Source organism: Lathamus discolor, chromosome 1, assembly GCF_037157495.1.
Source record: "Lathamus discolor isolate bLatDis1 chromosome 1, bLatDis1.hap1, whole genome shotgun sequence".
In the NCBI taxonomy this organism is placed as follows: Eukaryota; Metazoa; Chordata; class Aves; order Psittaciformes; family Psittacidae; genus Lathamus; species Lathamus discolor.
In genome coordinates this window covers 152,769,029-152,782,526 of record NC_088884.1, presented here as the reverse complement: position 1 = coordinate 152,782,526, position 13,498 = coordinate 152,769,029, and the positions used below count along the sequence as shown (strand labels likewise).

The window sequence follows — 13,498 nt, the reverse complement described above, 5'->3', positions numbered from 1 at the left end:
CAACAACTCTAGATGTAGATGGTTACAGGAAAAATAAGAATAAATCTATGAGGTTAATGAAAAGAAGGTAACAGATAAAGTATTCTTATGCATTTAATAGAATCCCTTTTCATATCGTCCCAAGATAAAAACACAAGTATGCTATACACCATCAGGGTCAGTAATGCAAAATCTTAATTGAAAAATATCTGCTGCTATAAAGTGGAGCTTCTGAGGAGTTGTGGTACAAACGTTAGCAAGACACAACAGGAGGAACATAGTGGGTTGATATTTATGGTGGTACTATTAAATAAACAGCTAAAGATAATTAAAACTGAAGCCACCATGTTGGGGGCAGCCTGCCAATGGAGAAGCGGGCTGAAAATTGTCTCATTAACCAAAAGTACCAACACCTGTTCTGCCACTTTTGAGCCATTTTTTTTCTACAAAGAATTCACCTGATTGGTTGATCGCTGTGGCTCCTTAGCCTCCAGGCTATCCATCTTCCTAGTTAGGAAAATCCTTATGTTCAGCACAGCTGTCTGTCTCTCCCCCAGGCAAACCAATAAAGATATCCCCCTAAGCTCCTTTGTTAAAGGGACTCCTGTTGGAAATAGCGTGGAAATCCATGAAGCCAAGTACATCTTGAACTGAAGAACAGATAGTTGTTCTGTTGGTAAGATCCTTAGCAGTAAATAATTTATCAAGGTGCAGGATGGATCTACTGATGCTGTTTGTTTTTTTGAACCACTGATGCATTGCCTTCTGTTGTATCTCCAGAAGAATTTCAGTCTATATAACATTTTCTACATGGAGGGAATTTTTGTTTGTGCATTTATTTTATTTTTTTTTTTAATAAAGAAAATGGTTGTTTGGGTTTTTTTGCATTTGTTCTGTCTCTAAATGGGATGACAGTTTTCAGGGCTGGCAGCTGGAGAAAATAGGAGATAAAAATGTATGTTATGTGTACAAGGAGAGAAGAGAGGTAAAATTATTTTGGGAAAAAGGTTTCAGGTTTCATTACTGGCCTCTAGTGAAAGTGGAAGTTATAACATGCTCTCAAATACTACAACTTTAAAATTTCTATAGGAACTCAACATTTGTGGTTGGGATAGGTATGTATGTGTCCACAGATATATGTGCTTTTTGTGTTGAAGGCTGGGACTGTTATTTATATTTGCAGTGTATGAAGTGCAAGTGATCAAAGTATCAACTGTGTTGTTCTCTAGAGCAACTTGTGACCTGCATTATCCTTCAGTCATGCAATTCTAGTGCTCTAAATTGAACATCCTACACAGGAAAACACCTGCACAGTGACTGTAGATTATCACTTCAACTCTTGCAAATGAGGCAGTGTGTATATTCCCCTTGTTCAGGAAGAGGTTTATTTGCCTGAAATTCCTTTGAAAATGGAAGTCTTTTTTGCTTTGCCTTGCCTTGCTACTTAGTGATATTATGACTATTTTATGTCCTACTTACTCCCTTGTATATTGTGTCCTAACTCTCTCTTTGCAGCCAGCTGTATTGATTTGCAACACAGACATCAGACATAGTCTGAAATTTTGCTGGATGTGAGGATGAAAGCATAGTATGCTTTTTGAATCTGGATGAAACTAGTACTGTAGGGAATGTATGCTGGTGTGTTAACTCTCCTGGAAAGCTGCTAATGCTGTCTGTAAGCATGCTGGTTCTCACAGGGTTGCCCAAGAAGACCTCCTTCATTGCCTTTCTAACAGGTAGATGTCTTTGTTCCCTTGCCTTCTGCCTCTCCCATGCTTGTTCTTGGTAATGTCTCCAGCCCCACATTATCTTGCAAGCACCACTGCATGTTCAGGAGCTTTTTACACAGTGAAACATACAAGTCCTGTAAAATCAGTGTATCCAAAACTTTGGTGGCAACTTAGCAGAGATGCTGGATTTCTGTTCCTCTTCCAGGCCTATTTAATGTAAATGCAAATTGTGCATGAATAACAGTAGGTTAGGACATTTTTTTTTTATTTTAATTTTTTTTAAGTTTCCTTTAATTTTCAAGTGAATAATCCAAACCAAATTAGTGTTAGTCAAACTGCTTAAATGCTTAAGTTTATTCCTACCTGCTGTAAAGCATATGTACAAGTGCAATTGCATGGATGTCAGATGTGTGAAGCTGTTTTCAGTAGAAAGTGCTACCAGGCTTCTTCCTGGTCTTGTTAGGGAGTGAGGTCAAGAGCATTGTCAAGGGTGAATTCAATTTTGTTAGACTTTCGCTTTTGTCTTCTTGGTGTGGAATTATTGTCTGGTTGGCATGGACTGAGGACGCCATAGCCTGGTTGGTATGGGCTGTGCAACTTCCCTCTTTGCGCAAAAGATGATTTTTCTTGTGTGGATGATAACAAGGAAAACAGCCTGAACTGCCCTTCTTAAATATAGACTCCTATGTCTGGAAGTAGGCTTTTATATAAAGTAAGCATGCAGATAGTGGAACCTATAGACTACTTTCTAAATACAGATTTTCTGTGATTTGTATCAATTTAGTATGCTTTGAAGGGAAGAGAATGTGTCATAGTATGTCAATCAACCATTCTTTTATTAAATCTGAGAGTGCAACAAGACTTAAATAGTGTCACTGTACCAGGCAGAATGCATTTCAAGATCACAACCTTCTAAAATATCTTGAAATAGTTCTGTGAGGACTTTCTTTTTCCTGAAAGGTATCTATATGTGTCTAAGCCATGATGTAATACTCTATTTCATTAGCCTAACTGTTTTTTGTGTTCTATATGTATCATTTGAAATAGATTTTCTTCTAATACTGCTTTAAAGGAGTTGTGTGGTATTAGTTTACAGACAAAATTTAGCTAGCCAGTAGATGATGGTACAGGTATATAGAACTTTGAATATCTTTAATGGAGCATTGCTGAAACAATGGAAACTCTGGAACATGTGTCATTCATATGTAATTACCTCATCTTCTAGTTTGTTTCCTCTTGAAAATAGTTAAAAGCATATAGAGAGTTTTTCAACCATGTGTTACTGTAATATTAACATAAACTATATCAGTAGGAATATCACATGTAATATGAATATCAGCTATGTATTACTGTATTTGTGTTGTGTGAGCTGTGTCTTGTGGCTTCAAGTGTGTGCGTGTGTGGACATGTGCACATGCGATAAATCTTTATTCCATGTACTTGCTACTGCAACCAAATGAATGAAGTTCTTCCAAATCAAAGTGTATTGGTTGCCAGCTGAAATGGGGAAGAAAATGTAAACATGGAAACTAATTTCAGTGATTTGTAAGGCATAATTGCTAATGATAGTAAAACAATTATAAACACACACATTTTTTTTCATCAGTGTCTTTTTGAGGATTCATGCTTTTCGCATGGTAGTGTAAAAATGGTCTATGCAAAACCTGGTGTTTTTGTCTGAATGGCGATACGACCAATGGCAATTTTGCTGGCTCTAATTATTGAGGTATGTGAACTGGTACTCACCTGTTTCTGGTTTGTTTATTTTTTTCTTTTGTTCCGTCAGCTTTGGCAATGTGAGTTTTAAATCTTTTGGAATTCTCAGTAAGCTGAACAGCCATCATAAATGTCATGGAGTGAGAAAAATCATGCCATGCATTAGTTATGAGTTTTCCTAAGCTTTCATTAAGAAGTAGTTCCAGTGATGTTGAGGAAAAGCCCTCAAGATATGAGTGAAAAAAAGCGATGTGTATCAAACAGGACTTGTTTTTTCCTGCACCTTCAGATCTGCTGTATAAATTACTGTCAGATTGCTTTTTCTTTTTTGTGGCCTTTTTTTTTTTTCTTACGCACTTCAACATGACAACTTGACGTGATAATATAGGGTGAGGATTTTAACCAGTCTTTAGGTAATTATTTCATTCCTCTTCTTCCCAAACTGTTCTTTAATGTCCGTTATTAATGTTTGAAAGTAGAAATAGGCTTGTTCTCTATCCTTATCCAATGAAAAACCTGTATAAAGTCTTTGATTTGAAATAGGCAGAAAAAAATGGTATAGTAAGTTTTAAGTGATACTCACTTTTAATGGGAAATAATTATAACTTGATTAAAAAATCATATTTATAAGAGATGTTCAAAAAGAAAAAATAATATGGTCTGCTAATCTGTCATTCAATAACTTGTATATAATTAAAATAATCAGATTTAATATATAACCTTGATATGTTTTTGTAATGTTTAAGAAGTTGTATTATGTCATACTGCTTTTAATCTAACATAGCCTCTAGAGTCCTAGGCATCAGTAACCTGAGCCTGGGGTAAAACCGTGCTAATATGAGACACTTCCCACTTACTCTTGCATCTTTCAACTGCTTGCAGTTCTGTGGTTTTCTGTGCTGAATGAAGTTTCTTTGTATTTAGCAAGCATCACTGGATTATTTTTCCCTAGAAGTTTGTCTGTTCTCCCCTTCAATCCATTTAAATTTCTAGAGCAACAGGTCCTTTCAATTATTTTCATGACTTTGAGCCTGTTCCTTGAATAGCCATCTTCTGTTTTGTTTTCTGAATCTGCATTCTACTATATTCTTGTTCTAGAAAGAGTGACCAGTTAAGTCCTAGCCATCTTCTCCATTATATGAAATGAAAATCCTTTTTCGGACTGCCTCTTTTCTAAGCTGAGGAGCTATACACTCCGTTTTCCTTGCACAGGAGCTCTTCCATATTTTGCCTCTTTTTTTCCCCTCTCAATTACTTTGTTCTTACATTTATCCCAAGGCATCTGATGTTGGAATAGTACCCAGTTAGTGTCAGAGACAGTATGCTAGGCTCTATGATCTTGGTCTGAGGCAGTATGTTTGTGCTCAAGTTTTTCAACAGTCTGTGCTGTTGTCTAGTATTGCATATAAACAATACAGATGGTCAGTCTGTGAGTTATTTAGAAATATAAATGAAGAAGGAAGTCTGGTTCTCCCACCTAAAATATAAATCTTCGTAAACTTTATTGAACAAGAACTCTTCACATGTTCATTAAATGCTTATGTTTGGGCCAACAGTTTTATTGACCAGTCTGCTACTTATGTATTACACCGATTTGCTAGATTTTTTTAGTATCCTAACCTGAATTCAGTTGACTTATCTGTTATGACAGAGAAATTCTAGGGGTCTTACTTTTGTGATGACTCTCAGTGAACTTTGATAATTTCTTTCTATGCTTTCTGTTTGCAAGTAAATGCAAGTAATGCAATAAGACTTCTGGCAGGTTATATACAGACCACAAAGACAAGATGTTCATATCTGGAAAAAAAAAAGTTACCTTTTAATTATTTTCTTTTATTCCTCTTTCGTATATTTTTAGCTTTTTTCTTTCTAGTGATGATGTAATGTTTTGGAACATCCTCTGGAATTAGAGGAGATGGCACTCCACCTTCCAAATACAATGAAAGGTGTTCTTGGAGTTTAGAGTAAACAAGTAGTGATTGCACATGAGAATCTAGTTCTGTGCATGTAAATCCTGTTCTCCTCCCTCTGCAAACATGCTTATGACTTGCTTGTAGCAGTACTAAGTCGTATTTTATAAATATCAGCATCAAAATAGAAGGAATAATTTATCCTATTGCAGTACAACTGCCAGAGGATCTCATGGGATAGAGTGATGATGTACTTTCTGCTTCTTTCTGGATGAAATAGGACCAATATCAATCAGGTAAGCTTTTTCTTCCCAAATGTTACTGCAGGCTAAGTATTTAAAAATTGATGGTAGTTACGTGGCTAACTCAAACATATCCAGTAAAACTTAAGTTAATTAAAAAGAAATAAATACTTTCTCCTTTGTGTCTAATTATTCAGTGGTCTGAAATTGTCTTTGAACCCATCGTATTTGAAATACAGTAACATTTCATACTTGAAAATATTGCAATATAAAGTTCAATTGAATTTTGGCTTTTATACAACCACTGTTATGCTTTTGGCATAAGTTGCCATAGTTAAAGAATATTGTGAAGAATCCCAGAAGGATTTTAAAGATTTTAGGTGAATATTGGCTGTGTGATGCCAGGAGAAACTTAGTTCAGGTTTTCTCAAGGTGATGCGTGCGGAAATGAAGAACTGCAATGTCTGGTAGATTTTTAAATTATAATGGATACATGCAGCCTAGTGATCATCTTACTTAAATGCCTTTGGCAACGCTGAACCTGAAAGAACAAACCCAACACCCTGTCCTATGAGGTGACAGACACAGAGGGTGGTAATTTGTACTGTAACACCCTCACCACCACATACATGGGAATGCACACAGCATTAGTCCTCTATAAGTTTTCCCTCTATAAGGGAAACCTGTGCAAGAAAAAAGTTTGAAGTATGCATCTATTCATTTCAACCCCTTTAAGAACTTCTAAATATTAAAAATCCTATGTTTTCCCGGTTTAGAGAAAAGATGAGTAAGAACTGCCATGTTGGTAAATAAATAATTATCTTGGAGACTTTTATGTATATATATTTTATATATATATATATATAATATATATAATATATAAAATATATGTAAACTATTGCTGTGTAGGAAAGGACGAAGTATAAGCCTGCTGAATGACATCTAAGGGCTGCATCCCTTTTACATGGCTTCTTCAATATATTTTTATCAGCAACATGTGCATTTCTGCTGGTGCTTGCACTTTCCTTGACTTTATTGTTCCATTGGCCTTAATAAATATGGATACTTTGATGCAGTACCATGCTTATGTTAGTTCTCTTTTACTAGTGTATCTTTGCTGACTCAAGCAGCAGTCTATTTAATCTGAAAGTTTATTTACTTGGAGGTGTTTTACTTATTTACACAGTAAAAAAGGGATATAAAGCCAAGTGATTTATCAAATGTGGGAAAACCAAAGGAAACAAACAAACAAACAAACCTGAAACCAAAGAATTTCTCAGAACATTTTTGTTCAGCATTCAAGTTGCAGATAGTAATGCAATGCACTCTTTTCTTTTTAAAAGTTCATTATTTTATGCTTTATATTGAAAGTGGTGTTCCTTGTAAAGTCAAAAATATATAAATACTTCTGTCAGGAGAACAGATCGGCTCACAGCCTTACAGATAATTTTGTTTGAGATAAACCATCTTAATGGAATTGCAAATAAAAAAGCCCCATTTGGTACAATGTATTTGGAATTGCAAAGGATTTACTTGATATTTTCTCTCAAAATGTGAGAAGAATATTAATTTAAATGAACTTCTGATAGAGCAAATAAATTTAAAGCAAGTTTACATTTCTCAAGGTTTGCTCTTGATTTGCTCTCCCCTTCCCCTGTTTTTGATTTCCAAATTTAGTAGGGCAACAGCACATAAAAAAAAAGTAAATTAAAAAAAATATGTGAGAAAACGAAGGACCAAAATAAATGGGATGTTTCACTCCGCACAGGTGCGGAAATGAGAGAACAGCACTGAGCTACAGTTAGGGATGCTGAGCTTGAACTTTGTGAGCTGGCAAAATAAAAGAAGCCAAGTTATGTTACTGCTGACAGGCCAGCAAGAATTTTAAGCTCAGCATATGTCATGATGATGAGAGCTGTGAGGAATCCTTTACGGAAATGTTAGAAGTGGGTTTGTGTCTGTGCTCGGTGTCCATACTCATGTCTCTGTAAGGTGGGTGTTTTGCACATTTGCATGAACTGTTCTCTGAAATGGCAAAGGAAACCAAAGCAGGAAAACCCACCCTGCTCAGAGTATGTCCCCTATTCACTGTGCCCCCCTGGCTGGCTCATCTCCATGGCACCACTATGGAAGGGTGGCTGTTTTACTGGGATATTGCACATTCCAACTATTCTATGATCTTACAATTCTAAGTTCCCCCTGACCATGATGAATATCAATGTAATGCTTTGTTGGGGTCATTGTGTCTGGGGCTGAGACACCAGGAGGCTGGGCATACCAAAAATGAATGTTTTCTGCCAAATCTGTAGCCATTCCTGAACAGTATTTAATGACAGCATCCTGCTTTGGTCTATAGCATGTGTTGCTATGTGTAAGCTTATATGTGTGTGTATATATATATATATATATATATGTACGATAAAAATGTGTGAAGAGAGGAAGGTAAAGAGATTTCAGACACCATGCTTCAGGAGGTGTGTTTCTACTTTTAATTCATTTACTTAGTGAAACAAGACGAGTTTCTGTAACGTATCTTGAGAAGGCTGGGACAGCCGTATTTTTAGGACGCTCAGATTTTCACAGCTGATATTTCCAGCTCCTGCTAAGGAGGCTAGAAGCTGAACTTCATGATATGAAATTGAAGGCAAAGCACTCTTAAAATGTAACTCGGTGGATTCCTTCATTCTTTTCCTTAATGACCAGATCTTCTCCAACATATTTTCCTCTGTGTTTGTAGATATTTACTTCTCAAGAAAGGGCAGTGACTCTTTATACTGGCAAGGCAATGCTGCAGGTCGAGGTACTTCCCTAGCTTTTCTTAAATTGCCTGTGGAAGAGTTAGGCAGTCTTAGGCATGCAGTCTTCTGATCAGGTCTGAAACACAAGAAGCAATCTTCGTTGATCAGGTCTGAAACACAAGAAGCAATCTTCAGAGGCCAGCTTATGCTGAGCTAAGATTTGTTCAGACTTTAATTAGATGTGTATCAGCCAGAACATCTCCAGAAGAAAAGATACTGGCCAGAGAAGAGATTTAAAACAGTCCTGCGAAGAAGGACTTGCGGGTGCTGGTTGATGAGAAACTTAACGTGAGCTGGCAATGTGTGCTTGCAGCCCAGAAAGCCACACATATCCTGGGCCGCATCAAAAGGAGCGTGACCAGTGGGTCGAAGGAGGTGATCCTGCCCCTCTACTCTGCTCTTGGGAGACCTCACCTGGAGCATTGTGTGCAGTTCTGGTGTCCTCAACATAAAAAGGACATGGAACTGTTGGAACAAGTCCAGAGGAGGGCCACGAGGATGATCAGGGGACTGGAGCACCTCCTGTATGAAGACAGGCTGAGGAAGTTGGGGCTGTTCAGCCTGGAGAAGAGAAGGCTGCGTGGAGACCTCATAGCAGCCTTCCAGTATCTGAGTGGGGCCTATAGGGATGCTGGGGAGGGCCTCTTCATTAGGGACTGTAGTGACAGGACAAGGAGTAATGGATTAAAACTTAAACAGGGGAAGTTTAGATTGGATATAAGGAGGAAGTCCTTTACTGTAAGGGTGGTGAGGCACTGGAATGGGTTGCCCAAGGAAGTTGCGAATGCTCCATCCCTGGTGGTGTTCAAGGCCAGGCTGGACGAAGCCTTGAGTGACATGGTTTAGTGTAAGGCTCCCTGCCCATGGCAGGGTGGTGGTTAGAACTAGATGACCTTAAGGTCCTTTCCAACCCTAACTATTCTATGATTCTATATTTAGTACTCATGGCTTACAAAGCATATTGATGTGATGAAGAGGATGGAAAAAAATGTTTGTCTCCAACTGGGAAACAGTGTTTGTTGTCTGTTGAACATGTAGATGGGATGCAGAGGGAGAATATAATCCAGTATAATAAAACAAAACCAAACCAGTATTGAGTTTGTAGTTTTGGTATGCAGTAGTCTTAGGCTTTCTTTTATACGTGTGAGGTGTGGCTTTGGTGCTGCTATTGAATTAAAGAAGAACCAAAAATGTCAAAGCCTTTGCTCTTTCCATATGTAGCAGTAACTGAAATGGGGCTTGTAGTGTGCAGTCTTAGGGACTGAAAAAACTATGGTAGATAAGTTGCACTTATCAACATACATTGGTTGCCAATTTTAAGAAATATTGCTAAATGTTTGCATCTCTGGATATCTAAATATATTTTGAATGGTAGATGCATTTTCAGTAATAGCTGTAAAATTATATACTATCTGTTCTCAAGTGTGCCATTGTCAGATATGAAATCGTTATTATAGGGACATCTAAAGAATCCACTCTGCTAAATAACTGTACTGGAATTAACAGAGAACTAGAATTAACAGCCATCATGTTTACACATTATTGCATCTCTATTGCACTCCCTTACAGTCCTCTCTGAAATGGCTGGAGAGGGATATCACTCCATTGCTGGATAATGATTCCATAAAGGCAAGTACCTGAAGAGCATTTGGATTGACTTTTTATTCCCATCCCCCATTACTATGATTTTAATTGGAAGCAGCTCTTTGTTCATGTAAAACTAGCATGAGGTCCTTTACTGAAAGATAGAAGATAGTGATGTCTTTGTATCAAACAGTGCCCGTTTCAAACTGTTACACTTGTCTTTGTTTAATTGGGCTTGCTGAGGTTTCTGGGAGAATGAAACTTCAATCATCTCCTCCTGTGAATCACTTTAACATGCTGTCTCTGAGCAGAAAAATATCCCTTTTATGAGTAGGTGGAATAATATGCTAGCTGGATTCTGATATTTATTAAATGTTAAGTCTTTGTTAAGTTGAAATCTGGAAGAGAGTGCTGAGAAGCACAGAATTTGCAGATGAACATACATGTGTCATTTTTATGACCATTATGAGGACTTGATTGAGTGCACTGGATCTGTGCTCTCCATAGCTGCTATGTAACTCTGGGAAATGTAGATATTTACACCTTTGCTGTTAGAATTGAATCATTTACTAATAAGATACTACAAACCTAACATCATTTAAAGTTGCTCAATTTGTGTGTTAACAGAGCAAATTGATGCCATTAGGTACAGAATATGCAGGTTTTCTTCTGAGGCAGGGTAACTGCTGAGCTGCAATCCAAGCGCATACAGCTCTGCTGCCCGGAGTCCTTTTCACAAGTTGTTGCTGAGTCACTGGGTGACCTTGGGTAAACTTCTTCCCTTGGCATACACTCTCTGCAAAGGGGAACTGCTAACAATGACCTCTGTAGTTACCCTTGAATGACAAGTTCTGTGAAACCGCAGATTTGATGCTGTGAGCAACCTGATCTAGGGGAAGGTGTCCCTCATGGCAGAGGAGTTGGAAGCAGATGATCTTTAAGGTCCTTTCCAACTCAAACCATTCTATGAAATTATCTGTTTTGTTTCATGTCTTATTAGCCCTACAATAGGCACTGTGTGTTGGTAATGAGAAGGAAGATAAGACTGTATGCTTTGAGGGACAGAGAGGAGGGAACTGGGACCAAAGGCTGGTAAGTAGCTTGTAGATGGGCTGTTGAATGACTTTGTCTTTGGCTTCCTTGATTTCAGAGTGTATGGTAGTTGATCCTGCAGCACTAGTTCAAAGTTTTTGAAGGCTGTTTCAAAAAGCAAAAATAATAATAAAAGCTAGTGCTGAAATTAAAAATCCATTTTCCCTAAACTTGATTGGGAATTAACTTTAAATTTGACTAGGTATGGCTTTTTTGTATGCATATGTGTCTTTGACATCTTAACTACTCCCTCTTGACAGATGATTTTATCCTGTTCAGACAGAATGTATTTTTGCAGCACCTACAGCAAGGAATTTGTCTTAAATTAGTAGAAAAGTTTAAAGGAAATACTATGTGATCCTACAAGATCTTTGTAACATTGTGAAGCAGAAGCTTATACCTTTCCAGTTGTTCACGTGACACCAGCTTCTAGCTGGCAAAGATCCTCGGAAGAGCACTTGGCTCTCATTTTGGTGGCAATTTTTAACACATTAATTTTGCATTTTCAATTATTGTACAACATATTATAAGACTTCTTATACATGCAAGGATGTGGCTTTTAAAGGGAAGGACTGACATAGAGCTGTAAGAGAAGTTTTGTACATAGTTTGTCAAAACTTCTAAAAAATAAAGGCATGCCATGAAGTATCACTGTTGTGACACTGCACATTTCTTATGAATACTTAAGACAATTTAAAGCAAATGCTATTATTTGTAGAGATAGTCACGTAGCAGTTTCCAAACTCATGTTAAATGTTGATGTGAAAAATTCTTACTTTTTAATTAAGCTAAATGAATAAATTCTAGCCTTTGCTTAACAGGTTTTATATCAGAAACAGACTTCAGGTTGTTTGCACTTAGGAATCTAGTTGCTTCTGCGCAGGGCCACCCGTATGTGTTTGCTGGTACCCATATAAATGCTAAATGAATGTCATACATATTTATATACTGCATGAGCTGCTGAGGCAAAAGAGCAAATAAACAAGCCATGTGTGAGAGATGCTAAAAGGCCTTAGTAGCCTAATAAATCTTGCATTAGACTGAAGTTTAATAAATACAAGGCCCTGAGGAGCACCAATAGAAACAAGAGCTATTTCTTGAAGTGAAAACTTTTGCTTTTCCATTGTGTGAAAGACTTTGAACGTACAAATATGTGTAATTGCCTTTCAGTGACACATGTAATAAGAACCCTTTTTCAGGCTTTAAAACTGCAAAATCTCTAATATCTGAAGTAATGCGGAAGAGAGTGCATGAGTAAGCTTATATTCCCTTTGAAGGCCAGTCTAATTGATGATCTTTTATCAGCAATCTCAGTCACTTTGATAATGCAGTCCTGAACATAGTGTGTGGGAGTAGAGAGGAAAAATAATCCTGTAAACCTTCATTGCTCCAGACTATGTCTTTGAGCAAGACAAAATAGCTTCAATTGCTGAGTCAGTCCAGGGCACACAAAAATAAATACATTCAGCAGCTTGAAACTGATCTGGAAGCAAACTACTGCCAATAGAGAGCAATGGCGCATCACCCTTCATTCTTACCCTGTTCAAGAGGTGAACCCATGGAGTCTGTGTGGGCTGAACTCCCTACTGGTGCTGCACTGAGTAGTCAGAACAAGAGTCATCAAACCAAGGAATGAGAGTTGCATAGAACATTATTCTGAAGCCTGTGCATGGCTGGAAACTTCTCACTAGATCTGTTTATCAGGCAGAAAAGCTTATAGAAAGTGTGTTGAAGTGCATGAATTAGTTCTTTAAAGTTCTTGGGTAAAATTGCTGGTGTTTAAGACTGTATAAAAACCCAAGAATATTCCAGCAAGTTTCTTAATGCACTCAACACTGCTCCTACTGAAGTGCTAAACGTGCCAATTTTGTCCTCTGCTGTAGATTGATTTGGTATGAATGGTTGTATGATACTCCGACATTCCTGTCTCTCTTGCATTTACATAAATCCTACGGTAACATAAGCATTAATATTGTACACATAAAAGGATAGTCTGTTTTTCTAAGGTCTGAGAAGCCCAAGACCTGTTAGCTGTATGCAACCTACCTAGAAGCTAATTTGGTGTGAGGGAAGGGGTCTTGGAGGGGAGAGTCTACAGGAAGTAGGTTGGCTCCTTTGACAGTGTTGGGAACAAAAAGAGCTCACAAACTTGTGTAAACAGCCTGAGAGGTGTCACCAGTCTCAGCCTCCAGCAAGGAAATTGGAGTTGGGGAAAACACTTTATGTTGAATGTTTTATTATTTCTTTTTTCACGTATAAAACGACTGGCTCTTGGTGTGAATGGGGCTGTGTAGTCTCTGGCTGTGCTCACTGAAAGCTCATTGAATCTGTTTTTAAAAAAACACCACTAATATGCCTGATATTTAATGAATAGAGAATGTAATTCATAACTTTGTTAGTTAATCATTGGTACTCTTTAAGGAGGTTATTTCACATGGATATCTCTC

At 37.5% G+C, this 13,498-nt stretch overlaps 1 protein-coding gene across 2 annotated transcripts in view; it reads left to right on the top strand.

Moving 5' to 3' along the window:
• The first annotated feature begins 485 nt into the window (after window positions 1-485).
• Window positions 486-13,498, top strand: part of JAKMIP1 (janus kinase and microtubule interacting protein 1) — a 72,818-nt gene continuing 59,805 nt past the window's right edge. The window contains exon 1 of one of the 2 annotated variants that reach the window (XM_065659635.1): window positions 486-655. The gene's annotated coding sequence lies outside the window, so the exon portion shown is untranslated. The remainder of the gene's footprint in view (window positions 656-13,498) is intronic. The other variant, XM_065659626.1, reaches the window with a different exon arrangement.